The sequence below is a fragment of the Lissotriton helveticus genome, chromosome 8, assembly GCF_964261635.1.
Source record: "Lissotriton helveticus chromosome 8, aLisHel1.1, whole genome shotgun sequence".
In the NCBI taxonomy this organism is placed as follows: domain Eukaryota; kingdom Metazoa; phylum Chordata; class Amphibia; order Caudata; family Salamandridae; genus Lissotriton; species Lissotriton helveticus.
Genome location: NC_136069.1, coordinates 1,128,660,255 through 1,128,686,048, shown reverse-complemented (window position 1 = coordinate 1,128,686,048; position 25,794 = coordinate 1,128,660,255).

Here is a 25,794-nt window from a genome sequence, read left to right as displayed (position 1 = left end):
TGAAGTAACAGCCAGAGGAAGGCATGAAGCCGAAACGCGTCCTATTGCTGCATCTTTTGAAAAAATAAATACCAATTGACTTTATCCACAGAGTGCGGTCCGTTCCTTTGCTTGAAAGGGAAATTGAAGGTGATATATATATATATATATATATTTATATTCACTGAAAAAACCATAGGTTATAGACCATATATAGTTAGGAATTTGCATTTACAAAACCTTGAAAATTCACTGAAAAAACCATAGGTTAGAGACCATATATAGTTAGCTGGATATTTTATTGACATAAAACCAATGAAATTCCATATATAGTTAGTTGCACTAACTATATATCGCGCACCCGCAATCCACTGCTGATGATGTCACATATTACATCATTCATGACATGGTCAGTGACATCACTGATGACATCACTGATGACATCTCAAATGACATCACTGATGACATCACTGATGACATCTCAAATGACATCACTGATGGCATCATCTAGTGTCTGTGTGTTTTTGTAAAGTTTAAATATGTTTTACATATTGAAGAATGAGTGGATGTATGGAAGACTGAGTGTGTGTGTGGCTGGCTGGGAGGTGTGTGACTCTGTGCATATCAATGTGTACTTGTATCAGTGATTGTATAAGAGAGTAAGTATGTGTTAGTATATGTGTGAAAAGTATGGTGTTCTGTGTTTAACTGTATAGATGAGGAAATCGAAGTGTGATTGATTCTTCACAGGACTGACTAGGTGTATGAGTGCATATGATAGTGTTGTAATAATGAGTGACTGTATGTATGAGTGATTGTATGGGTGAATGAGTGAATGTGTGTGTAGACGTAGGAATCAGTGAGTGCGTATGTAGTAACTGGTATTGGTGTGTCATGATGTCATCAGTGATATCATTTGAGATGTCATCAGTGATGTCATTTGAGATGTCATCAGTGATGTCATCAGTGATGTCACTGAAGTATGGTGTTCTGTGTTTAACTGTATAGATGAGGAAATGGAAGTGTGATTGATTCTTTACAGGACTGACTAGGTGTGTGAGTAACTCCATGGATGAGTGGCAGTGTGTGAGTGTCTGCATAGGTGTATGAGTGCATATGATAGTGTTGTAATAATGAGTGACTGTATGTATGAGTGATTGTATGGGTGAATGAGTGAATGTGTGTGTAGACGTAGGAATCAGTGAGTGCGTATGTAGTAACTGGTATTGGTGTGTCATGATGTCATCATTGATGTCATTTGAGATGTCATTTGAGATGTCATCAGTGATGTCATCAGTGATGTCACTGACCATGTCATGAATTATGTAATATGTGACATCATCAGCAGTGGATTGCGGGTGCGCGATATATAGTTAGTGCAACTAACTATATATGGAATTTCATTGGTTTTATGTCAATAAAATGTCCAGCTAACTATATATGGTCTCTAACCTATGGTTTTTTCAGTGAATTTTCAAGGTTTTGTAAATGCAAATTCCTAACTATATATGGTCTATAACCTATGTTTTTTTCAGTGAATTTCATTGGTTTTTTAAAAGCTAATATCTATAGCTGTAAAATATATTCTTTATTACGTGACGTATAACGTAGCCACGTGAGACGCCTCATGACGCGTCGCATAACCGTGACGTATCGGCTCTGCAGCGCAAACAAAACCCGTAACGTAAGCGTGCCGGAGCACGCTTACAGATATATATATTTTTTTTAACCTTAATTAGACAAAATCCACACGTGCACATATCTTGAGGCCTTGCAAAGGCACATCAAACAAACAGTCCCTACAATTTTGCCAAGTTTGCTGGAAATCTATTCCTTTAATTTTTTTTTTACTGTTTCTCTTGGTTTTCCCCTTGTTACGCTTACCGGGACACTACCCGGTCCGCGAACCGGACGCTCCAAAAACACAAGATGGCGGACTCCCGTTACGCTGCCGATTAGCTGCCCGGTTTGCGTACCGGGAAGCGCCTCTACCGCGAAAAATCGCGGGGGACTTTAATATCCCCCTCATCAATCCTAGGGGGTCAGGAGGGGTTTACCTTGCCCCCTTTCCTTCATTTCCCCTTTTTTTTTCACCACATCTTGTCTCTCGAACATACGCTGCCGGTTAGCTGCCCGGTGAGCTGCCCGGTGAGCTGCCCGGTTCGCGTACCGGGACGCGCCTCTACGGCGTAAAATCGCAAAAAAAATTTATTTATTTTTTGCCCCGCGGGGCACTTTAATATCCCCCTCATCAATCCTAGGGGGTCAGGAGTGGTCTACCTTGCCCCCTTTCCTTCATTTCCCCCTTCGTTTTTCACCACATCTTGTCTCTCGATCGTACCGAGAGACAAGATGGGGGCCGCTCCGGACTGTTTAGAATGTTGACAGACACCGGAGAGCCAATCAGCTTCGCGAACCGGGACGCTAACCGGAGCGCTGTCACAGATATATATATTTTTTTTAACGTTAATTTCTCAAAATCCACTGGAGCACATATATTGAGACATAGCAAAGGCACGTCGGGCAAACCATATCTACAATTTTGCCAAGTTTCATGTAAATCTATTCAGCCGTTCGAGCTAAAAGTGAGTCCAACCGCCCTATGGAAAAATGAATGGGAAAAATGCGTTTTGGGACCCCCCTTTTTTCTCGGCCCCCCCTTGACGAAACCCCCCAAATTTTCAGGGGCTGCTTAGAAACGAAATGTGCCATTTTCCTGAAAATTTCAGCCAATTCCGTCCACAAACGCCAAAGTTATTAGACATAGAATTTTCAGAAATCCCATAGAGAAAAAATCCTAACTATATATACCCACTGGCTATCGCCAGTAGGTAATATACATATATAAACATATATAATCTGCATATATATATATAAATATAAATGCATGCATACATATACATATATGCATACATATGCATGTTATTTACATGAAAGTTTTAAAAACACTAATAAAAGCAAAGCTAAAAAGCCACCTCATTACAAACAGAATGGCTTTAACTTAAACGAGGGCGAGATCTATTGCATTTTCAATGCTTGTTTACTTTGGTTCTATCAAGAAGGCATTCAGATGTGTCACACATTTGCCATAAATTCTGAATGTTAGCACTCTAGTTGCTCATTAGATCACTGTAGTAAAGCTAGTGCTCACCAGGGAAGTCTGCTTCTAATCATGGTTTGCAGCCATTTTCCCGCATTTTTTATCCCGCAGACTTTCAGTCCGCATACCATTATCCCGCAAGGTCATTGACCTCGCATACCATTATCCCGCATTTTTTCAAAACGCATGTGCTTTTATCGCGCATGCCTTTACAAAGAATTACGTTTTAAAGGCATGTATGTTAAATGTATTTGCGTTGTGAAAACCACGATGACGAGAGAGGTAAGTGGGTTTGTGTTAATTTTTTCGTGGGTTAGTGATTGTGTAGTGTAGTGTAGTGTTGTGTATTGTTGTGTTAGTGTAGTGTAGAGTTGTGGTGGTTGTTTAGTGTAGGGTCATGCTGGGGGTAGTGTTTTAGGGTTTAGGGTTGTGTTGTAGTGTTTGCGTAGTGTAGGGTCATGCTGGGGGTAGTGTTTTAGGGTTTAGGGTAGTGTTGTAGTGTTTGCGTAGTGTAGGGTCATGCTGGGGGTAGTGTTTTAGGGTTTAGGGTTGTGTTGTAGTGTTTGCGTAGTGTAGGGTCATGCTGGGGCTAGTGTTTTAGGGTTTAGGGTAGTGTTGTAGTGTTTGCGTAGTGTAGGGTCATGCTGGGCGTAGTGTTTTAGGGTTTAGGATAGTGTTGTAGTGTTTGCGTAGTGTAGGGTCATGCTGGGGGTAGTGTTTTAGGGTTTTGGGTAGTGTTGTAGTGTTTGCGTAGTGTAGGGTCATGCTGGGGTGTAGTATTTTAGGGTTTAGGGTAGTGTTGTAGTGTTTGCGTAGTGTAGGGTCATGCTGGGGGTAGTGTTTTAGGGTTTTGGGTAGTGTTGTAGTGTTTGCGTAGTGTAGGGTCATGCTGGGGGTAGTGTTTTAGGGTTTAGGGTAGTGTTGTAGTGTTTGCGTAGTGTAGGGTCATGCTGGGGTGTAGTGTTTTAGGGTTTTGGGTAGTGTTGTAGTGTTTGCGTAGTGTAGGGTCATGCTGGGGGTAGTGTTTTAGGGTTTTGGGTAGTGTTGTAGTGTTTGCGTAGTGTAGGGTCATGCTGGGGGTAGTGTTTTAGGGTTTTGGGTAGTGTTGTAGTGTTTGCGTAGTGTAGGGTCATGCTGGGGTGTAGTGTTTTAGGGTTTTGGGTAGTGTTGTAGTGTTTGCGTAGTGTAGGGTCATGCTGGGGTGTAGTGTTTTAGGGTTTTGGGTAGTGTTGTAGTGTTTGCGTAGTGTAGGGTCATGCTGGGGGTAGTGTTTTAGGGTTTTGGGTAGTGTTGTAGTGTTTGCGTAGTGTAGGGTCATGCTGGGGGTAGTGTTTTAGGGTTTTGGGTAGTGTTGTAGTGTTTGCGTAGTGTAGGGTCATGCTGGGGGGTAGTGTTTTAGGGTTTTGGGTAGTGTTGTAGTGTTTGCGTAGTGTAGGGTCATGCTGGGGGTAGTGTTTTAGGGTTTTGGGTAGTGTTGTAGTGTTTGCGTAGTGTAGGGTCATGCTGGGGGTAGTGTTTTAGGGTTTAGGGTAGTGTTGTAGTGTTTGCGTAGTGTAGGGTCATGCTGGGGGTAGTGTTTTAGGGTTTAGGGTAGTGTTGTAGTGTTTGCGTAGTGTAGGGTCATGCTGGGGGTTGTGTTTTAGGGTTTAGGGTAGTGTTGTAGTGTTTGCGTAGTGTAGGGTCATGCTGGGGTGTAGTGTTTTAGGGTTTTGAGTAGTGTTGTAGTGTTTGCGTAGTGTAGGGTGATGCTGGGGTAGTGTTTTAGGGTTTAGGGTAGTGTTGTAGTGTTTGCGTAGTGTAGGGTCATGCTGGGGTGTAGTGTTTTAGGGTTTTGGGTAGTGTTGTAGTGTTTGCGTAGTGTAGGGTCGTGCTGGGGGTAGTGTTTTAGGGTTTAGGGTAGTGTTGTAGTGTTTGCGTAGTGTAGGGTCATGCTGGGGGTAGTGTTTTAGGGTTTAGGGTAGTGTTGTAGTGTTTGCGTAGTGTAGGGTCATGCTGGGGTGTAGTGTTTTAGGGTTTTGGGTAGTGTTGTAGTGTTTGCGTAGTGTAGGGTCATGCTGGGGGTAGTGTTTTAGGGTTTAGGGTAGTATTGTAGTGTTTGTGTAGTGTAGGGTCATGCTGGGGGTAGTGTTTTAGGGTTTAGGGTAGTGTTGTACTGTTTGTGTAGTGTAGGGTCATGCTGGGGGTAGTGTTTTAGGGTTTAGGGTAGTTTAGTTGTTTAGCGTATGCTAAAGGCATATTCGTTCTAAAAGTTTTCGTTATTTTAATTTGCGGCCTAATAGTACATGCGGGATTTTTTTTGCGGACTGATGGTATGCGGGATTTCGTCATATATTCGCTAATCATACTTTCTATGGCAAAATGAACCCCCTCATTTTGTTCCTTTTTAAATTAAATGTTTTAAGAGTTACCACTTTATTCCAATCAAGATGGCTTCAGGTGTGCCATACCTTTGTAATAAGTAGGACTGTTAGCACTCTAGTTGTTCTTTAGAACACTCTGGGACATTCTGTCATTGCGCTATAGTTGGGCTACATCTGGCTGATATTTGGGCTACATTTGTTTTTTTTGTCTCTGGTGGCCATCTTTGGGCTACATTGGGCTACATTTGGGCTCCAACATATATATAGCCCAATGTAGCCCAATATATATTTTTCAAAGTAAATTTTCGTAAAAACCACTGGAGCCTATATCTTGAGACATAGCAAAGGCACATCGGGCTACCAGTCCCTACAATTTTGCCAAGTTTGGTGTAAATCCATTCAGCCGTTCAGGCTAAAAATGAGGCCAACCGCCCTATGGAAAATTGCATGGGAAAAACACGTTTTGGGACCCCCCTTTTTTCTCAGCCCCCCCTTGACGAACCCCCCCCAGATTTTCAGGGGCTGCTCAGAAACAAAATGTTCCATTTTCCTGAAAATTTCAGCCAATTCTGTCCTCAAACGCCAAAGGTATTCGACATAGAATTTTCAAAAATCCCATAGGAAAAAAATCCTATATATACCTACTGGCTATTGCCAGTAGGTAATATATATATATATATATATATCTATACTACTATAATAAAGTAAGAACTTTCAGGCTTTGAGGCGGGTAAACTCAGGAATCATAGGGCCAATCTACACACCCGATACACCGTTGAAATCGTCAGGGTGTGTAGATGGTTATAGGCTATATAAATGACAAAATAAAACGTTATTTACAATATTTATATATTTTTTAAAAGTAGTCCCCCCCAAAGTATCGCCGGCCGCGACGTGCGTGCTCACGTCAGCACGGGAAGGAGAGGCATCCAAGGAGCGGCGGACATGGTGCGGGGGAGGAGCGGTGACGTGAGGCCAGCGGCGGTAGGAGCAGCGGAGAGGCGGACATGGCACGGGGGAGGAGCGGCGGTGGACAGGCGGTGAGGAGCAGAGTGGCGGAGTGGAGAAATGAGGACCGGCGGCTGAGGCGCGAGGAGCGGTGAAATGAGGACCTGCGGCTCAGGTAAGGCTCCGGGGACAATGTCAGGGCAGGCGGGTGTCGGGCCAGGCAGGGGACGGGAAATTGGAGCAGTGAAATCAGGACCTGCGGCTCAGGTAATGCTCCGGGGACAATGTCGGGGCAGGCGGGTGGCAGGCCAGGCAGGGGATGGGAAATTACTAAAACAATGATCGGGGTCGGGGCAGGCGGGGGACGGGGCACGGGCTGCTGGCGGGGCGGGCAGGGGCACGGGCTGCTGGGCAATGTCGGGGCAGGCGGGGGTAGGGGAAGCCTAATTGCTCCCGGACAAGGTCGGGACGGGCTGCTAGTATTTATATATATATTTGATATAGGAAATGTTCGCTCTTGCAGAAACGTCGAACAGGCCACACCAACTGCTTCCAACAAGATCTTTATTTCAGTAAAAAAGCCAAACAGGCATTACTCGTATCGAGTCCCATGACTCTTAATCATTTGCCACTTGCTGCATGTTGCGGTGGGTTTGTTTAGTTTTTAAATACGGAGCTATTAGACATGGAAAAAGGACATTCATCCAGTTTTTAAAGGATCAGTCAATTTTCATTTCTTTGATGTTAAACACAACTTTGCCACATATCTTGAGTGCAACGAGGATATGTACAGTTATTAATTCAGGTTAGTTCTCTTAACCCCCAAATGGTTACATATTCATGTTTACTCTCGTTGTATAGTTTTTTTTAACTCTTTACAATATTTCCGGGACTACATCTCCCACAATACTTCACAACTGTCCTTATTGCTTTACTTGTTCTCCATGTCGATTTTGGTACAACTTCACACATTCTCACTGTGTACGAGCGCAATCCTGCCTCAAATGAAAAGTTCCATACCTCGGGCACAGTTTGCAACAGGGAAGTCCCAATACCACCGCGTTTCCTTGCAGTTTCCAGTCAGCTTATTCGAAATGGTCACAAGCATGAAGTGCGTGGGACAAATTCCTCCTGCAAATACTGGCTGTAAGTAAAGTTCATTCGCCAAGTTCGGGTGGGCCTTTCAGAGGGGCCCCTCCATCACAGCTTAGTTAATGTCCAATATCGCAGCCGGCGGGCATCCCTTTAGATTAAGCTCCAAGCTTCCTTTTACTTGATCTGACACGTAGGAATGCCTCTGCCTAACGGATTGTGGGCCCGTTTTCAGGTGTGTCAGACACCTCTTAACAATAGAAAGGAAACGTTTGCTCTTGCAGCAATGCCGAACAGGCCACACCAACTGCTTCTAACAAGATCTTTATTTCAGTAAAAAAGACAAACAGGCATTACGTGTTTCAAGTCCCATGACTCTTAATCATATGCCACTTGCTGCATGTTGCAGTGGGTTCGTTTATTTTTTAAATACGGAGCTATTAGACATGGAAAAAGGACATTCATCCAGTTTTTAAAGGACCAGTCAATTTTCATTTCTTTGATGTTAAACACAATTTTGCCACATATCTTGAGTGCAACGAGGATATGTACAGTTATTAATTCAGATTAGTTCTCTTAACCTCCAAATGGTTACATATTCATGTTTTCCCTCGTTGTATAGTTTTTTTAACTCTTTACAATATTTCCGGGACTACATCTCCCACAATACTTCACAACTGTCCTTATTGCTTTACTGGTTCCCCATGTCGATTTTGGTACAACTTCACACATTCTCACTGTGTACGAGTGCAATCCTGCCTCAAAGGAAAAGTTCCATACCTCGGGCACAGTTTGCAACAGTAAAGTCCCACTACCACCGCGTTTCCTTGCAGTTTCCAGTCAGCTTATTTGAAATGGTCACAAGCATGAAGTGCGTGGGAAAAATTCCTCCTGCAAATCCTGGCTGTAAGTAAAGTTCATTCGCCAAGTTCGGGCGGGCCTCTCAGTGGGGCCCTTCCATCACAGCTTAGTTAATGTCCAATATCCCTTTAGATTAAACTCCGAGCTTCCTTTTAGTTGATCTGACACGTAGGAATGCCTCTGCCTAATGGATTGTGGGCCCGTTTTCAGGTGTGTCAGACACCTCTGAACAATAGAAGGGAAACGTTCGCTCTTGCAGCAATGCCGAACAGGCCACACCAACTGCTTCCAACAAGATCTTTATTTCAGTAAAAAAGCCAAACAGGCATTACGGGTTTCGAGTCCCATGACTCTTAATCATATGCCACTTGCTGCATGTTGCGGTGGATTTGTTTCGTTTTTAAATACGGAGCTATTAGACATGGAAAAAGGACATTCATCCGGTTTTTAAAGGACCAGTCAATTTTCATTTCTTTGATGTTAAACACATATTTGCCACATAACTTGGGTGCAACGAGGATATGTACAGTTATTAATTCAGGTTAGTTCTCTTAACCCCCAAATGGTTACATATTCATGTTTTCCCTCGTTGTATAGTTTTTTAAACTCTTTACAATATTTCTGGGACTACATCTCCCACAATACTTCACAACTGGACTTATTGCTTTACTGGTTCCCCATGTCGACTTTTGCTACAACTTCACACATTCTCCCTGTGTACGAGCGCAATCCTGCCTCAAAGGAAAAGTTCCATACCTCGGGCACAGTTTGCAACAGTGAAGTCCCACTACCACCGCGTTTCCTTGCAGTTTCCAATCAGCTTATTCGAAATGGTCACAAGCATGAAGTGTACAGACATGCGCAGCAGTTATCACTCGCAGGGGCATTGTGCAATTGTACAGTGACTTTGGTGCATTTAGTGAATTCTCTTGGTGCTTATCTTTACATATATTTAGTGTATTTAACATGCATACGTGCTTTTCTGTGACTCACATACAGTCCAAATGTATTTTAACCCAGACAAAGTATAGCGGAAAGCTTAATAGTTCCATTATTATTAAGGAAATATGTTGTGTATGCTTATTTTAGCAATGCCCAGGATCTGATATTTTGTCAGGGCAAAAGTATGTTATGAATAATTATAATTTGCATTATAATTTGCTTACCTTGGATATTTGGTTTTCATAAAACAGTATTTGACCCTTGATTTCATATATTACAAGATGGCCACTGCGATTTTGAGTTTAAATGCTGGGTTTAGTCTTATGTTTATATCAATTTTCACAGAGTCCTGCAATGCTTTATCAGTTGGTTTCACGCACATTCCTTTTGACGTGAGCAAGGCTTTACAGCCGAAACGTGTTGTCAGAGGATTAAAACCCTTGGAATCATTTCTGGTGTTTGTTCGTGTTATTGAGAGTGTCCGTTATTTGGAAAGTTTGAAAGTATATTTATATATATATATATCCATCACTTCAGGAAGCACAAAGAGCGAGGAAATCCACAGGAAGCCTCAAATAAAAGTGTATTCTTTTATTTTGAAATCTTGCCAGCAGTCACCCCATAAGAAATCGGCATCCCTTTATTCAGCCAGACGCGTTTAAGGAACAGTTGTCCTTTCATCAGTGGCAGCAAAAGAATTACAAGTTTGCGCTGCACACGCACAATTTAAATTCTAAACACCTGCCTCAGTGGGCGTGACGCTCCTGCGGCCTTCTGGTGCTCGTAGTCCGTGTGCCCAATACTACCAAGTGGGTGCGCTCTTCCTTCTTTTAGTTCATGCAATGTCAGTATCACCCATGTGGGTTAATGCCTTACTCCTCATGTTGTGGCTGCCTTTCTTTGCAGAAAACAAAACACACTCGTGCAGACTCCAGCCCTGAAATGGAGCCTGCACCTCTTCCTCCCGATGTTCCCAGCTCAAGCTTAAGCCAGGACGAGCACGCATTCAAGCAGTGGTCTTTCCTCAACGGCCGTGCCAGCCGTTACATATCCATCACTTCAGGAAGCACAAAGAGCGAGGAAATCCACAGGAAGCCTCAAATAAAGGTGTATTCTTTTATTTTGAAATCTTGCCAGCAGTCACCCCATAAGAAATTGGCATCCCTTTATTCAGCCAGACGCGTTTCAGGAACAGTTGTCCTTTCATCAGTGGCAGCAAAAGAATTACAAGTTCGCGCTGCACACGCACAATTTAAATTCCAAACACCTGCCTCAGTGGGCGTGGCGCTCCTGCGGCCTTCTGGTGCTCGTAGTCCGTGTGCCCAATACTACCAAGTGGGTGTGCTCTTCCTTCTTTTAGTTCATGCAATGTCAGTATCATCCATGTGGGTTAATGCCTTACTCCTCATGTTGTGGCTGCCTTGCTTTGCAGAAAACAAAACACACTCGTGCAGACTCCAGCCTGAAATGGAGCGTGAGCAAGCCGTAATGGCGAAACGCATCGTTTTTTACTTGCCTGAATAAACTTTATTTGCAAGTCAAATCTGGGTGTCCGAGCATCATCCTTACCAGGACGTGTTTTTGGAACGAATATATATACTTTTTTTACATAGGTGGGATTTTTTTAAGTTAGACTTGGAAAAAAGTATTTGATTTAATGTATTCCAATTAATTATGTTTTTTATCAAAAATTGGTTTTTAACATTGTAGCAGTTATGAAATTAGATTTACATTTAAAATACATATATAACATTTATTTACAATATTATTTAATATAAAAATATGCATGCTTTTTTTTTCCACATGTAATCATTGTTTTACATTTTTCCCTGTACTTTATCATACAGCTATCTTCGTCCCGACTACAAATCCTCTTTATGGTAAATTATAGGGACTAGTAGTGCAACTATAAAAGTAAAAGAAACGAAAAAAAATGACAACAAAAATGCAACAGCATTAATAACCAAGTTTACATTTTAAATGTAATTTATATGAATAAATTGATATTAATGAAAGTTATTTTTCTGAAAATTAAATTCAATTAATCCTATCTAAAGGAAAAAATACGTTGATAATGATTTAAAGTGATGTATGCAATGAATTAAGAGCAAGTTAACTCTATTCTAATATAAAACTATGTTTTTGTTAATTTTTAAAGTGAAAAAGTTTATTATAATAAATTAAATGAAAGTAAAATGTTTCAATAATTTAAACCTGGTCTCAACCCATGGTAGCTGTGATGTACCGGATGCTCCTAGATGTTAAATAGTGACATAGTAGAGAAAAATACAGCCAAGAGCAAATACTTTTTACAATAAGGAGACTTAACAATATACAGCATGTAGAATATGATACTTACTGCAAAACATTACTGAAGGTTTTTTTGTGTCTTGCTGTATTGACACTGTCATTTTTCAGCAGATATGTTTTCAGTACCACAAGCACATAGAGAAGGCATTTTTTCTAGTGTGCATTTTAAGAAACCTAATATTACATAATCCATGAAAGAAGAAAAATACAACAAGGATATGCAATACGAAAGCCAGTGTCACAATTGATTGAATTATGTGCCATTCCTTTGCTGCATACATGGTACATTTTCAACAGTTCAAGCGTCTTCAGTTCCTGTCACCAGAATAGTGGGAAAAGTGTTAGATATTGGAGGTTGCACATTTCAGACATTGAGAATAAAAATTTAGTTTCATCCTTCTTTTGCCATAAATCATGCCATGAATGAGTTCTAAGGGTCCGAGGACCTCCAGACTCCCTAGGGGTCAGCGGTGGCAGACCATTCACTGCCACACCATCGGTCTGACTGACCCATTACAAGTTGGGCGTTCGGACTGCCATTGCACAGACGCAGCCGCAAGGGAACTGTCATTCCCTGGTGGTGGCACAGCGGTCAGGTCCTCAGTAATATGGTATTACGAGTTTCAGGACCGCCAGTGGTGTCATGGAGGTCCTTCCTCCATGAAAAGACTGGCAGTTCTGAAACAAACGGGGCATACAGGGGCCCTGTTTCCCACATGCATGGGGATGCATGCAAAGGGACACAACATGTAACTCACAATGTGCATGCACCCCCGTTCCTGCACTGCATGGACTTTACACTCCATGGCACGCAGGAACTGTTTTTGGTGTTCTCATTGCAGTGCCCATTTTCAGAGGCACTGCTGTGGGACTGCCAAAAATAGCCCACCAGACACGAGGAAACTCATAATCTGGTGGGCAGTGCGTCCACGGGTTTCGCAGTGCAGTAGCTGGGCGCCGGTGGAGTGGTCAGTTCCCGCACTGACAAACTTGCAATTTGGCCCTAAATGTTTCACCTTTTTCTTGAAACTGTGTCTTTTCTCTCTCCTTGCATTGGTGTCCAAATCATTACTCTAGTAGAGACAGTGCTCATCAAAACAGCTACTAAAGAACAATAATGTTTACATACCTTCACTCTTCTGAGGAAAATTTATACATCCCATTTTCTTCATCAGGTAAAAGAATATAAAAGAAAGTCAGTGGTAGCTGAGAATGAAATATAGTGTAACAGGACAACTTTGTAACTAAGGGCCTTATTATGAGTTTGGCGGTGTTGGAGTGGGACGGCCAGCTCCGCCAAACCCTTGAAGAAACCGCCTGCCAGATTAGGAGTTTCTCCTGTCTGGCAGGTAGTTCTTTGGCATTCCTAGGGCGGTGCCTATGAAATAGGCACCGCAATGGGAATGTCAAAGGTAGAACCTGCATGTCATGGACTTCTGCAGTCCATGCCGTGCAGGTACAAGTGTGCATGTACACAGGGGGACACATGTTGTCCTCCAATTTGTGCATCCACAGCATATTGCGGAATCAATACCTTCACACCACTGGCATGGATCTCTGATGTCTGGCAGATGCGGTGGGCCCAGGGTTGCCCGACCTCCCTGGTCATAATGAGATGGTCAGAAGACCACCACCACTGTGCTTTGCAAGTCTATTGGTACGTGAACTGCCAGACTCTTAATAAAGCCCAAGACTTTTTTTATTTTAATCTACAATCCTCCACCTCATATAATTATATGATACTGGCCACAAGGCTCTGCCTTTCTTGTTGTACTTGAAGTACCTAGCTGTGACATTGTTTGGCAGATCCTAGCTTAGAAGAACAATGCTACTTTCACTCTACCAAAACCAAAAGGACTAACTTTCTCATTCATTTTACTTCATTAAGTAAACAAATATGTCAACCAAGAAGGTGATGTGGTTAGAGGATAACAGTGAAATTTTGCATTATGACATATCCACTTATTTTATTTAGCGCAATAATATGTGCTAGTCTAGGGTCTAGGCTATACTAGAGTAAAACTCTTGAAGCTAAGTGCCGGAAAGAAAATCAAAGCGTGCTTCCAAAATAAGATGGAATGCAGTAAGATATTTCATAGACTAAATAAAACTTGTCTTCCTCATTGGTGCTGATGTCACCATGAAAGTATTTTCATACCAATATATTATTTGCCACCTATAATAAGGAAAGTAAGAAAACCTTTGGAAACTATGGATTTCAGATATAAGAAGTAAACACAGAGTTTTAGCATTTTGTGCCATCACATACGCCTAATTAAACAATAAGTGGCTCATATTTTAGCAGACACTTTGTCATTAGGCTGCTTTAATTAGTGGCTTCATTAATTTTAAGGAACAACCACTGATCCTCAAATTTCTATGCCTCGCAAAATATTGTTTTCATTCCTTTCGGCTATGCAAGCAAACTTTTTTGTGCAGACTCAGATGTGGAAGAAATTTGCTCCAGTGGCTAATTTGGAGTCCTTGATATGATGGAATTTTCTCTCGATCCACTTCATGAACTGACAAAAATGTAAACACAGGCCTCAATAACTTCTCTTACTCACATCATCATAAACACCAAAAGCTGGAGCCCACGATATTTTGTACTCGCAAGCAACAAGGAAAAGGGTGATGCTACTACCCAAAAATATTAGGTAGATTGTAGCTGCATGGATGTTCTATTTTCACAGTCCAGGTTATTTTGGTAACACTGAAGTCTTCTCAGACTATATTCTATGAACTAGGAGAATGTATATTCAGATCATTTAAAATTAGTTTTTAGCATTTTTTGCATGTCACATGCCTTTATGGACTTGTGAATGGCTCATAATCTGGGTGTGTGTCTGTTTTTAGTCGTGAAACATTAATGTTTATACCATTCTGGCATTACAGCGAGTGCTTCTAAAATACTTTGGCTGCTAGGCTTACTTATACACATACTTCATTCTTGAACACTAGTAATCAGACATGGACCTAATTGTTCATTACAATGACGAGGACAATAATTGAAATCAAATTTCAATACATACAAAGTGATATGATACTAATTGGGATATTTTGTTTAATATGTTTTGTTCTTGGTTACTGCTTCTTTCTATGTACACAGACGTACTAACCACCTGCAGAAATAAATGGAAATTACCTTTACCATAGTCATTACTTAAGTATTCGTTGATGGTGAAAACAAAAATCTACTAACAGACATATATTTCTGAAAGCATGAAGAGTCGCAGATGAAAAAGAAACCAAATAAAAAATCCAAGCTAAAGAAGAAAATGGCTGGTAGCACAGAAAAGTATATGTTCATAGATTCTTCAACAACATACCACTCAAATTAAACGAGAAAAAGTAACTAATTTTGAAAGTCAGACTAAGCATAAATGTATCTGATAAAATTCCCCTTTTACCGTGGTCTCTCAATTTTTGTTGAATTTAACTGCTGAATTTAATTGCTGTAATAGATTTTTAGACTGAGCTTTCAGACGGCTAATTAGCATTAGCCTCTGCCAAATGCCAGCCTGCTCTCAGCCTTGAATGAGGTGTGAATGAGGTATGAAATTCCTCCTTTGAGCTATGCAATAGGTTGACCTGAATGGACAGTAATGACTCCTCTGAGCTCTTTAAAATTGTCAGGGTGGAAGCTGTGGGCATCCTCTTAACACCACAGTGTTTATTTAAGCCACATGTACAATTGTGGTGCACTTAAAAGGAAGAAAAAGGATGCAAAGATAATTGTTGTGTATTCCCTGTCTAGGTGCTGTAGGACCCTGCCTTTATGCCAGCATACCTCTGTGTCCTAGTTTTGTTGTGGTGCAGTGCCTGTTTCATATTGGATTTTAGGGTAAAATGTGGGAGGACACAAGTGATTACTATAGTGCACTCCCCTGCACATCCACAACCCTCGGAGCTCAGTGTGGCAAAATACTTTCACCCTGACACATGGCATTTGGGTCTGTGTGCAGTACATCTTATAAAAATGACTGAAAAAGTGGGTAGGGTTGCCTACTAGGAACTTTAACTCCATTGGTTAGGGAGTTCCCATAAGTCATTCCCACCCATTAGCTAGTGCCAACCTTAACTGTGGCACCCCAAGTCATCCCATGTCAACACTTCCTAGCCCTGCGGAAAAAGCCAAGAGAACTGGACCTGCTGTCTGTGGCCTCAGAGGAGCCTAGAAGAAATGACCCACCCTACTCCCCTTATACTCAGCACAAAGAAGTGGACTTCATGGGTAGATAGCTGTCCTCCTCGGTGGTGCCAGCAACACAACCAGTTTCTAGATGCTAGTTTTCAAAAATGCACACCTGATCAGTTGCAACTGGACTTGGACAGGACTTTGTTGTTGGCCTCAACCTGATTCCCTGAAGTCTCTGAGTGCTCCCTCTGGAGGGCTGCAGGCCTTAGAAGTGTACTTCTTTGGAAGTTTCAGCTCCGGAAGAAAGTCTGGAAACTTTTGCTCCAGAGTCTCATCAGTACTAGGAGTGGGCGGAACTTGGGGAGTTACAGAAAAACTCTGTAGAGTCAATGGAAATCCGCCAACGATTAGAAAATAGGCAGCTTGTGCTAATATTTAGCATGGGTAGCGCGAGCAGTGCTGAAAATCACGCAAAGTCATGTGGCCATTCGAGAGGATTTTTGTTGCTGCACAAGTAGAAAATCTACTTGAACTGCAGCAAATCTACTTGAATGGCAGTCCACTAACTGCGACCGCTTGTGAATGCCAACGATTGGCTTTGTTAGAAAAGCGCACTAGGTGACACCAAATCTTGCTCGTGCACACCCGCCTGCATTATCTGGAGCCTTGTGGGAGAAAAAATTCACCTCACTGCATTTCATGGAATTTGGCCAGAAATTTGTGTTAAAGAGTAACACAGACTGGTCAAATATCTGCCAATTCCGCCAGTGGAACTTAACATTCCGCCCACCCTTAATCACTACCTGACTCGAAAAGTATCTGAACCACAGTTCCAGGGCATCGGATTGAAATTCATCTTTGTCCCACATTGAGATTTTCACACATCTGAAAAAAGGATTTAGAAGATTTTTAAATCAAAAACTGAAACTATCCATAGTGCTAGTGAGCCCTGCATGCTTTTAGTGTTCAAGGTATGGTTCCTCAGCAAAGGCTACAGTTTTAGCTTCAACTCACTTGTATAGGATATTCAACCAAAAACATGTGACAAAGTACCATTTTGGATTGGAGCTTAGAAACTGGTTCAAACTTTATGACTTCTAGACTTTTATTGGGCCCAGTCCATTTGATATATCCGACCTGGGCTCCAATGTGATCTGCTTCAAACCGCGTCTACGTTGTGGCTTACTGCAACCATTAATTACCATTGGCACTTTGCATTTTTTGGTGCGATTTTCAATTAAATCTTTGAAAAATGCATATCTCCAGTTCCCAGAATTAGATTTTTTTTCATTTTGTTCTCATTCTGATTTTCACAAGTCTCTATTTTAATAAATTAGATTTGGATTTTTATTGTGTTTTGTTTTTGACTTTTTGATTGTTTTGTACTCCTAAAAGTGTTACACTTTGCCTTCGGTTTAGCCTGTCTGCCCTCTGCCATAGCTACCAGCGGTTGACTAGACCTAACAAGATAGGGACTTTTTTATTTTTTATGGAAGCTAATGGAACTCAACTTAAAAACACTTTCTTACAGTATCAATACGTATGGAAGTATAGAAAATAAAAGAATTACAATTAAGAACATATTGTAGCAAATGCATTCTTCCAATTTAGCCTCCTAGGATTATTATCATTTAGCTTCCCACTTTTTGGACTTCGACTGCGAGTTTGTCTCACTAGCGTTGTGTCACTCCGAGTAAATTCATGGTGATATGACTGAAAGCTCTCACCGTCGTCAGTGTCTACCTTATAAGATAAGGCTGCTGTTAGATGGCAGGACTGGTTGCACGTAAACAAAGGAGCGCACACCTGTGCGCACTTGTGCCGGATACACATGAGAGATTACTGTCTTGTGCAGCCCAAAATCTGCACATAGGTAACTTGCCCAAGAAGGAACTTTTCAGGAGTTACCACAGCCCTGTGACAGGCTTTAGAATGTGAGTGGGCATTCATAGTGTAGGTCTGTAAAGCTTACTGAAGACTGTGGTGCATACACTGTATTGCATATCTGTCATGACACATGCCTCCTGCGCAGTCTGCACACCACATTCCTCCCTATAGTTGGTACTTAAATTGGCCAAATACTTAATGACCTCCTAGGCCCCCATCCCTACACTACTATGCAACAATGTTTTATAGCTATGGATGAGTGCACGTTTTGGATCATCCCCTCAACACATGCCTTTGCACATTGACATTCAGTGCCTTGTTTACATAGCCTTGTCACTTGGCTTGACCTGGCTCAAGATCAATAAGCAGGAAAGATGAGTCATAGACTTGGCACTTGGTTTCTCATTGCTCTAGATGAATAAACAGGAAAGATTAGTAATCCCTTGGCACTTAGCTTGATCCTGCTTAATATGAATAAGCAGGAAAGATGAGTCATCAGTGCACATTGTAAATTGGATGGACTAAGCTCATCAGTCTACACACGTAAAGAGGATGAATGAGCTCATCAGCACACGTCCTCAACCCCAGCTTTGTTCCACCTGGAATGAGTATGCACACAATACAAATGGGTTTATATCAAATTTGGGGCGTCTAGCAGAGACATGGGAGTGGCTGGCATCCAACCACCCTATTATGTCTAGGGAGGTGGGGCCAACCTCAGACCAGCACAACCACAAGGACTTAGAGATCCTTGGCAATGTTGCAGTGGTCTTGAGCCCACAATATGCTTGGCAGTGCTGCTGCGGACCATCAAGTATATTATGAGTTTCCTCACTGCCACACTTTTCATGATGGTGTGACCACCATGAAAAGTGTGGGGGTGAGGAAACAAAGCAGGCATTTCAGAGCCTCCTTGTGCTTCTGTGCCATGTGGATGTGCAACAGGGGGACAAAACATATCCCCCATGTGCATGCACACCAGTACCTGTAGTGCATGTACTGCAGCAGTCTATGTTCTTCAGGTACTGAGTTTGATGTTCCCATTGCGGTGCCTATTTCATGGGCACTGCCGTGGGAATGCCAAAAAATGGCCCACTAGACAGGAGAAAAATCCTAATCTAGTGAGCGGTTCAAACATGGATTTGGCGGTGCAGGAGCAGGGCTGTCCCGCCCCTGCACCGCCAAGCTCATAATAAGGTCCAAACACTATATAAATTGCCCCCACTGCCTTATTCAGTTGCTTGGCTTTGAGATAACTACCTACCATTTGACCCCTGCTTGGACCACCCTGAGCTTCTTCTATCTTCATTCATTGAACTTCCTCTCCTTGGCCTGGGAGTTCCGAGGGAGCACGTCACAGGTGCGTCTTCTGCTTCTCGACTTTGTATCTTTGGCAGTGGCATTTCCGGACCCCCACCTTCTAGATATCTCTGGCCAAAGCCATGCAAAAGGAAAAAACAAAGAGGCTTGAAGGTCTGCCCTACACTCTCTTCTTGAGAGAACGTCAGTGCACTGACGGTTCAGTGTTGAAACAGACTCACATAAGGTTTGTGACTATCGTAGTTTCTTATTCTGCTTGGGACCAGTAATGACATTCGTTCAGAAAAACTGTAAGAACTTTTATTTTAAGAGTCACCTCTTCATTTTCATTTACAAAAGACTGACAATGGTGCGAAAGGGCCTCCAGAGCCCAGGATGATAATGTACCTGAATTAAGGCCTCTTCAGCATCCGCTCTCATGTGCAGATAGACCATGGGTACAAGTAATGAAAACTCAAAAACTGTGGAAGGCAACAGTTATATGATACATTTTTTGCATGCACTCAAAGAGATGCCTGAAAACATGACTTTCACTGTGCCTTTTTCACAAAAGATGTCAATAGAGTAATGCTGTTCAGTGTTGAGGGAGCCATACTAAGTTACTAGTAAGTAAGGTGTATAATTATGATGATTGAGGTAACTTTGTAATCTGACTGTGTTTTTTGTTTGCTTTTTTGTAAGGTAAACCCAATGGCTCCTCAACCTAGTCTTCAACACTCTGCAAGTCACGATCCATCCGAATCACCAGTCACTGAAGCTGATGACCATTGTTTGTTCCTCTCCAACTTCTCCCAGTCCCTATCCCCCATCCCTTTTCCCCGGGGGGTTATCACTCACATACCGTTTCCTTCAGGGGCGGAGGACTAGCTCACAAAGGTGTGGGCATACAAGCGTCACTCTTGTGCACCACTGGATTTCAGGTGAGTGGAACTGGCCTGTCAATATCATAGAAGAAATCTACACTAAAGTACAAGTTCACTCAACTTAGTCGTACTGTTCTAGCCACCGGGAGCAAAATGAGACCAGACTCATGAAGATTGCAGAGATAACAGTAGAGAAGAGAATGCAGAGTGTGGTGCATCCCTGTCCTTCTTTAAAATTCCCTGGGGAGGGCTGTGCACCTGGGGGAAGTGTGGGTATGAGACCCTCTCCCCAAGAAAAAAATGCCCCCAAAGACCCCATCCCCTGTGGCTTAATACATGGACGGGTGTCCCAGGATCCCTATCCCCAGGGAAAATGAATAAATAGTAGAAGGGATGCAGATCCCTGCCCTACAAACTACCGTAACACAACGCCCAGATGCCTGGTGAGATTTTAAAAAAATGACAAGGAAAAAGAGACAGTGGCACAATGCTGCTTTGACTTCCTTGTTAGCATTTTTTGAGGGCCTCTGCTTTTGCACATGGATCCTAGAGGACAAGGCCCTTTAGTGGCTAGCCCTAGGACTGCACTAGCTGTCAAATGAATGTAAATGAAAGACCCCATAACATATGCAATTCAATTCAATGCTTTATTGGTAATGTGGTTCTTAACAATGTTCAATGTAAGGAATGATATTGAATCGTGGTACTGCCCCCATTGTATTTAATGGTTGGGTATACTATGTGGTTGTTTGTACTGTTGTGGTGTGCCTTCCTTATTGATAATCAGACCCCCTTATATGTGATGTTGCATCCAGTGTAGGTGGGAGATATTGTTGCTATAGGGCTCAGGCCCCACAGGAGATGTAATGTGATATGAGCCTGATGTACATATGTGCACCTTCATACATTGTATTTAGTAGTGTGTGTAACAAGGGAGGAAGAGGGAGAGGATGTGGCCTAATGCTAGAGAGGTTGACTTCGAGGCTGAGTTTCGACAGGGATGCTCAACATCCTGTGATTCTGGGCAAATCACTTAATCTCCCCGTGACAAAAAATTAGCTTTCTTTTAAAATGAGTGTGTCTGTCTGTAACAACTGGTTCTTATGTAAAGCACTCTGATACCTCCGGGTCTAGTTTGGTCTATATAAATCTCCCTAAAAAAATCAAAATAAAAGTACTTTTCTTTATTAAAAGAAAAAAAACTGACTGGAAAATCATTTATTGTGTGTTGTTGTCGCATACTAGTAAACTGGGGTTGTAAGGCCACACCACTGCCCTGATTAGGCCTTGGATGTCTCGGCATTGCTACCCTGAGTAAGTCAATTGCTTCAATGGGGTACTCTGACTAAAAAGACAATTCCGAACATATTACTTGTGAAGAATTCATATAATTCACAACTAATAACCCAATATTTTTCAAGTATGTATTCAGAAAGGAACCCTTACAATTAATCCACAATGTTGGGAGTTCAACTCAATGAAGATCCAAGCAAAGAGATTAATCTATTCATTAAAGTGCTTTAGAAGGAAAAATATCAAATAAAGCATTTGACAACTACCGTCTAAAGACTACAGCAGCATATATATAGATTCGTAGAAAATAATAGCTACATTAGATCAGGAAGTAAATAAGAAGAGGGCATTAGAGTGCAAACCTGTCATTACACATTTATTGAAAAGGGAATCATGCTTTCTATACATAAAGACTTTTCTCTAAGGAAACATGTAACTAGGAAAAGAAATGTGTTTCTTTAATGAATACATCTATCAGATGCAAAATAGGGAAACATGGTAACCAAAGCCATTAGATACTTCAAAAGAAACAGAAAACTAGAATTAAAAGGTTATGGATAAGGCCACGTATCAATGTTTGCTGTAAAATTAAAGGAAATGTAGAGTTAGTACATACATTTGTTGTTGTTCTATGAGTAAAACCATTGCAAGATGATATGAAATTACACAGACATGCTAAGCAATCTTAATAGATTAAGACTTCTGCCGAATCAAAATAAAACCAAATCAAATTAATAAGAGGAAAAGTTGGTCCTTAAAAAGCATGAGACACTAGTGCAAATAGGCAATGTAAAATACAATTTTCAAGATCCAGCTTGTGGCAAACTAAAGAGCTATTGCATGTTCTCGTTAAACCTTGTACAAGGCATGCTATACCAAAAATCTGTTAATGATAAATGCAGACAATCAGACCCTAAAACTCTTACAAAAATTGATTGATTGAATTACCATAAAAGCATCCAAATTGATTTTATATTGATATATATCTGTATATCCCCCTCGTCCGATGAAAGGAATCAAGCCACATAGGTAAGGTCATTTCATTCATTGTTTATTTTGGCAAAACAAAGACAAAGCGTTTCAACCTCAAAAGGTCTTGGTCACATGACCACAGTTGTCATATGATGGACATAAATTTAGTGTCACATAGGATGCGACTGATTGGTGAATATAAACAACAGATTTCCACTTTTGAGTTCCTCAAGAGGTGTGTTTTTCAGTAAAATATTAAACCAAACAAATCTGCAAAAAGTACAATTAATACATAAAATGCATAATGTCCGAACCTAATTCAAAACATCAAAACCAAACAGGTCATGAGTGATAGCGGTGTACCATTCACATGGGAATCGAAACACCAAATATCCCATACCCCATCGTGCTTTCAAAAGGTTTTGGATTTAGAGATGAGAAAATATGTCTGGAGCAAGTGATCAACCTGGACTAGTGTTTCTGGTCTTGCTGAGGTGTCAGTGCGTGCCTGCAAAACATATTCATGAGGACTGTCTAGGTGTGAGGTCTTATGACAAACTGGTAGTGATAGGTAAAATACCCAAAATTGTTGGTGACCTTCTGCCACTAATCAAGCAGAGGTAAGACGGAATTATCTGGTGGTTAAATCACCATATATGTTGGCTCCAGTAGGTCATTCATTACTCATATATCATGGCTATAGTAACCTAAACATTCCATACCACCTACACCAATCCTAAAATAAAGATCAAGAAAGAAGTCCCTGGGTGTGGAAGATCCTCCACCATGCAGTTTAACTCCCTAGATGTGGCTTTCATACAGATCTGACTTGGTCTGACCCTGAAGCATTCTGTAAAAATGAAGTAACTAGAACACAACAGATGATCTGATATATATGTTCCAGACATACTTATGCAGAAAGAGAACCCCAAGGGCAATGTCGTATGCTTCTACTCCGTCCCCCTGCAGCAACCTGTCAAATGCACATTTCATATTTGCAACTCGTACACATACATGTAAAGGAAAAGTGTCAAATTAGTATTAGAAAATGGTAAGAAAGAAGAAAAAAACAAAAATTCAAAAGTAACTTAATGAATCAGTCCACAGGCTGTGACTGTGGGAGGACACCCATGTATTCCTATAGGTGTGGGTGCAGTTCTTCATCATCGTTCATCCCCAATGGGATCATACAGCCATTCCCTCCTCTGCGGTGTTTGGGTACTGTGTCAATGTCCAAGAATTTGGCCTTAGTCCAGTTTCCCTGGTGTTTCTCTTTGAAAGTGTTTGCCGGTGCTGAAACTTGAATCCTTATTGATTAAGGCACGACAGTGTTCCAAACCGCGTTTCTGAAGTGGGAAAGTAGTTGAACCAGTGTACCACTTCCCGCAGGGACATGTGATGACCAGCCGCAGTCCGTGCAGGTTATAGCGGAGGGGTGGTGTAGCCATGTAAAGGGGGATTTCGAGGGACGATGCTGATGGAAAATTAATTATTTATTTATTTTCCCAGTATTGGACCTCAAAATCCCCCCTTACACGGCCCCAAAGCCTCACCGCTTTTACCTGCACAGACCACTGCTGGTGATGACATAGACCATAAAATCAGTTTTACAAGTTATCACTCTTGGAATGCGCCATCTTTTATTAAGTATCCCAAGGGTGATCTTTCGCATTTTGCTGCTGTGCCTGGCTGTCATTTGAGATGTCATGAGTGATTTCATCATTGATGTTACCTACCATTTCATGAGTGATGTAATATGTAACATCATCAGCTGTGCATTGTGGGAGGGCAAGTTATAGTTAGCTCAGCTAACTATAAGGGCTCAATTTCTCTGGTTTTGTACGAGTGAAATGTCAGCTTAAATATAACGTCCCTGAAACCTGTGTAATTTCCAGTGAATGTCTAAAGTTTTTTAAATGCTAATTCCTAACTATGAAGTCCCTGAAACCTGTGTTTTTTTCAGTGAATTTCTAAGGTTTTTTAAATTGCTAATTTCTAACTATACCTACATAGGTAGGACATGGACAGAAAGAGGAAGATATGCACAGAAAGAAGCCAGCGAGGTGCAGAAAGAGACAAGAGAGGTACAGAAAGAGGAAGAAAGGTGCAGAAAAAAGCAAGAAAAATGCAGAAAGAGGCAACAGAAGTCTAGAAAGAGGAAGGAAGGTGCAGAAAGAAGCAGGAAAAGTGCCAAAAGAAGCAACAGAGGCCTACTTCGACTGTACCTTACCACAGACTCATACAAAGTAGCATAACCACTAATCCTTCTCCCAAGATGTCTTAAACCTCACTTTTGTCTTGAAGGTTCACTGTTTATCGACTGCTCAGAATGTTAGGCTTACCAAATGTAAGACAGCAATTCTAACCATATCACTGTTGTAAGTCTGACCAAGTTTGTGAAGATATGCATGCATGTGTCTCTGCTTTTACCTAGTGACATGTTACATAAAAATAACCATACAAATACTTGAATAACTGTGTTTCAAACACAATTCTCTGTAACTGTGTGTACAAAAAGGTACATGTATTTCTTTCTGCTCATATTACAGGGCACATAGGTAATCAAGAGAATATTTGAGGGGCTCTATAACACCTGTATACATAAAACATGTCTGCCTGTGCAACCGACTGACAGAGCAGAACTAAGAAGATTTGACCACCTATAGGAGTAGCTACCCTTCTATTAAGCTATCTTTAGATGCATAACACATGTGAGAATACATGTACAAGTAGACATATACCTCAATGATCAAGCACACAGACATTTAAGCTTCACAGCTTGCACTTCCCATTTCAGTACAGAAAGAGGAAAGAGAAGTACAGAAAGAAGCAAGAGAAGTGTAGGAAAAAATCGAGGAGAGGTGCAGAAAGAGTAATACATTTGCAGAAAGAGGCAAGACAGTGAAGAGAAGGGCTGTAAGAAACAAGAAAAGTGCAGACAAAGGCAAGAGAAGTACAGAAAAAGGCAAGGGAGGTATAGAAAAGGGTAAGAGTGGTGCAGAAGGAGGCAAGAGAGGTGCAATAACAGGCAAGAGGGTGCATAAAGAGGCAGGAGAAGTGCAGAAAGAAGTAACAGAGGTGCAGAACGAGGCAAGAGAACTGCAGAAAGAGGCAAGAGAGTTACAGAAACAGGCTAGATGGGTACAGAAAAAGGGAACATGGGTACAGATTGAGGCAAGAGAGATACAGATAAACGGATGAGAGGTACAGAAAGAGGCAAAAGGGGTGCAGAAAGAAGCAAGAGAGGTACAGATAGAAGCTAGAGAAGTACTGAAAGAAGCAACAGAGGTGCAGAAAGAGGTAAGAGAAGTATGTAAAGAAGGGAAAGAAATGCAGAAAGAGTCAATAGAAGTGCAGAAAGAAGCAACAGGGGTGCAGAAAGAGGTAACATAAGTGCAGAAAGAAGCAACAGAGGTGCAGAAAGAGGCAAGAGAAGTGCAGAAAGATGCAAGAGAGGTGAAGAAAGAGGCAAGAGAGGGGCAGAAAGAAGCGAGAGGTACAGAAAGAACTCACAAATGTGCATTAAGAAGCAACAGGCGTGCATAAAAAGGCAAGAGAGGTACAGAAAGAGGCAAGTGAGGTACAGAAAGAGGCAAGAGGGGTGAAGAAAGAACCAAGAGATGTACAGACAGACACAAGAGGGGTACAGAAAGAGGCAAGAGAAGTGCAGAGAGAAGCAACAGAGGTGCAGAAGGAGGCAAGAGAAATGCAGAAAGAGGCAAGAGAGCT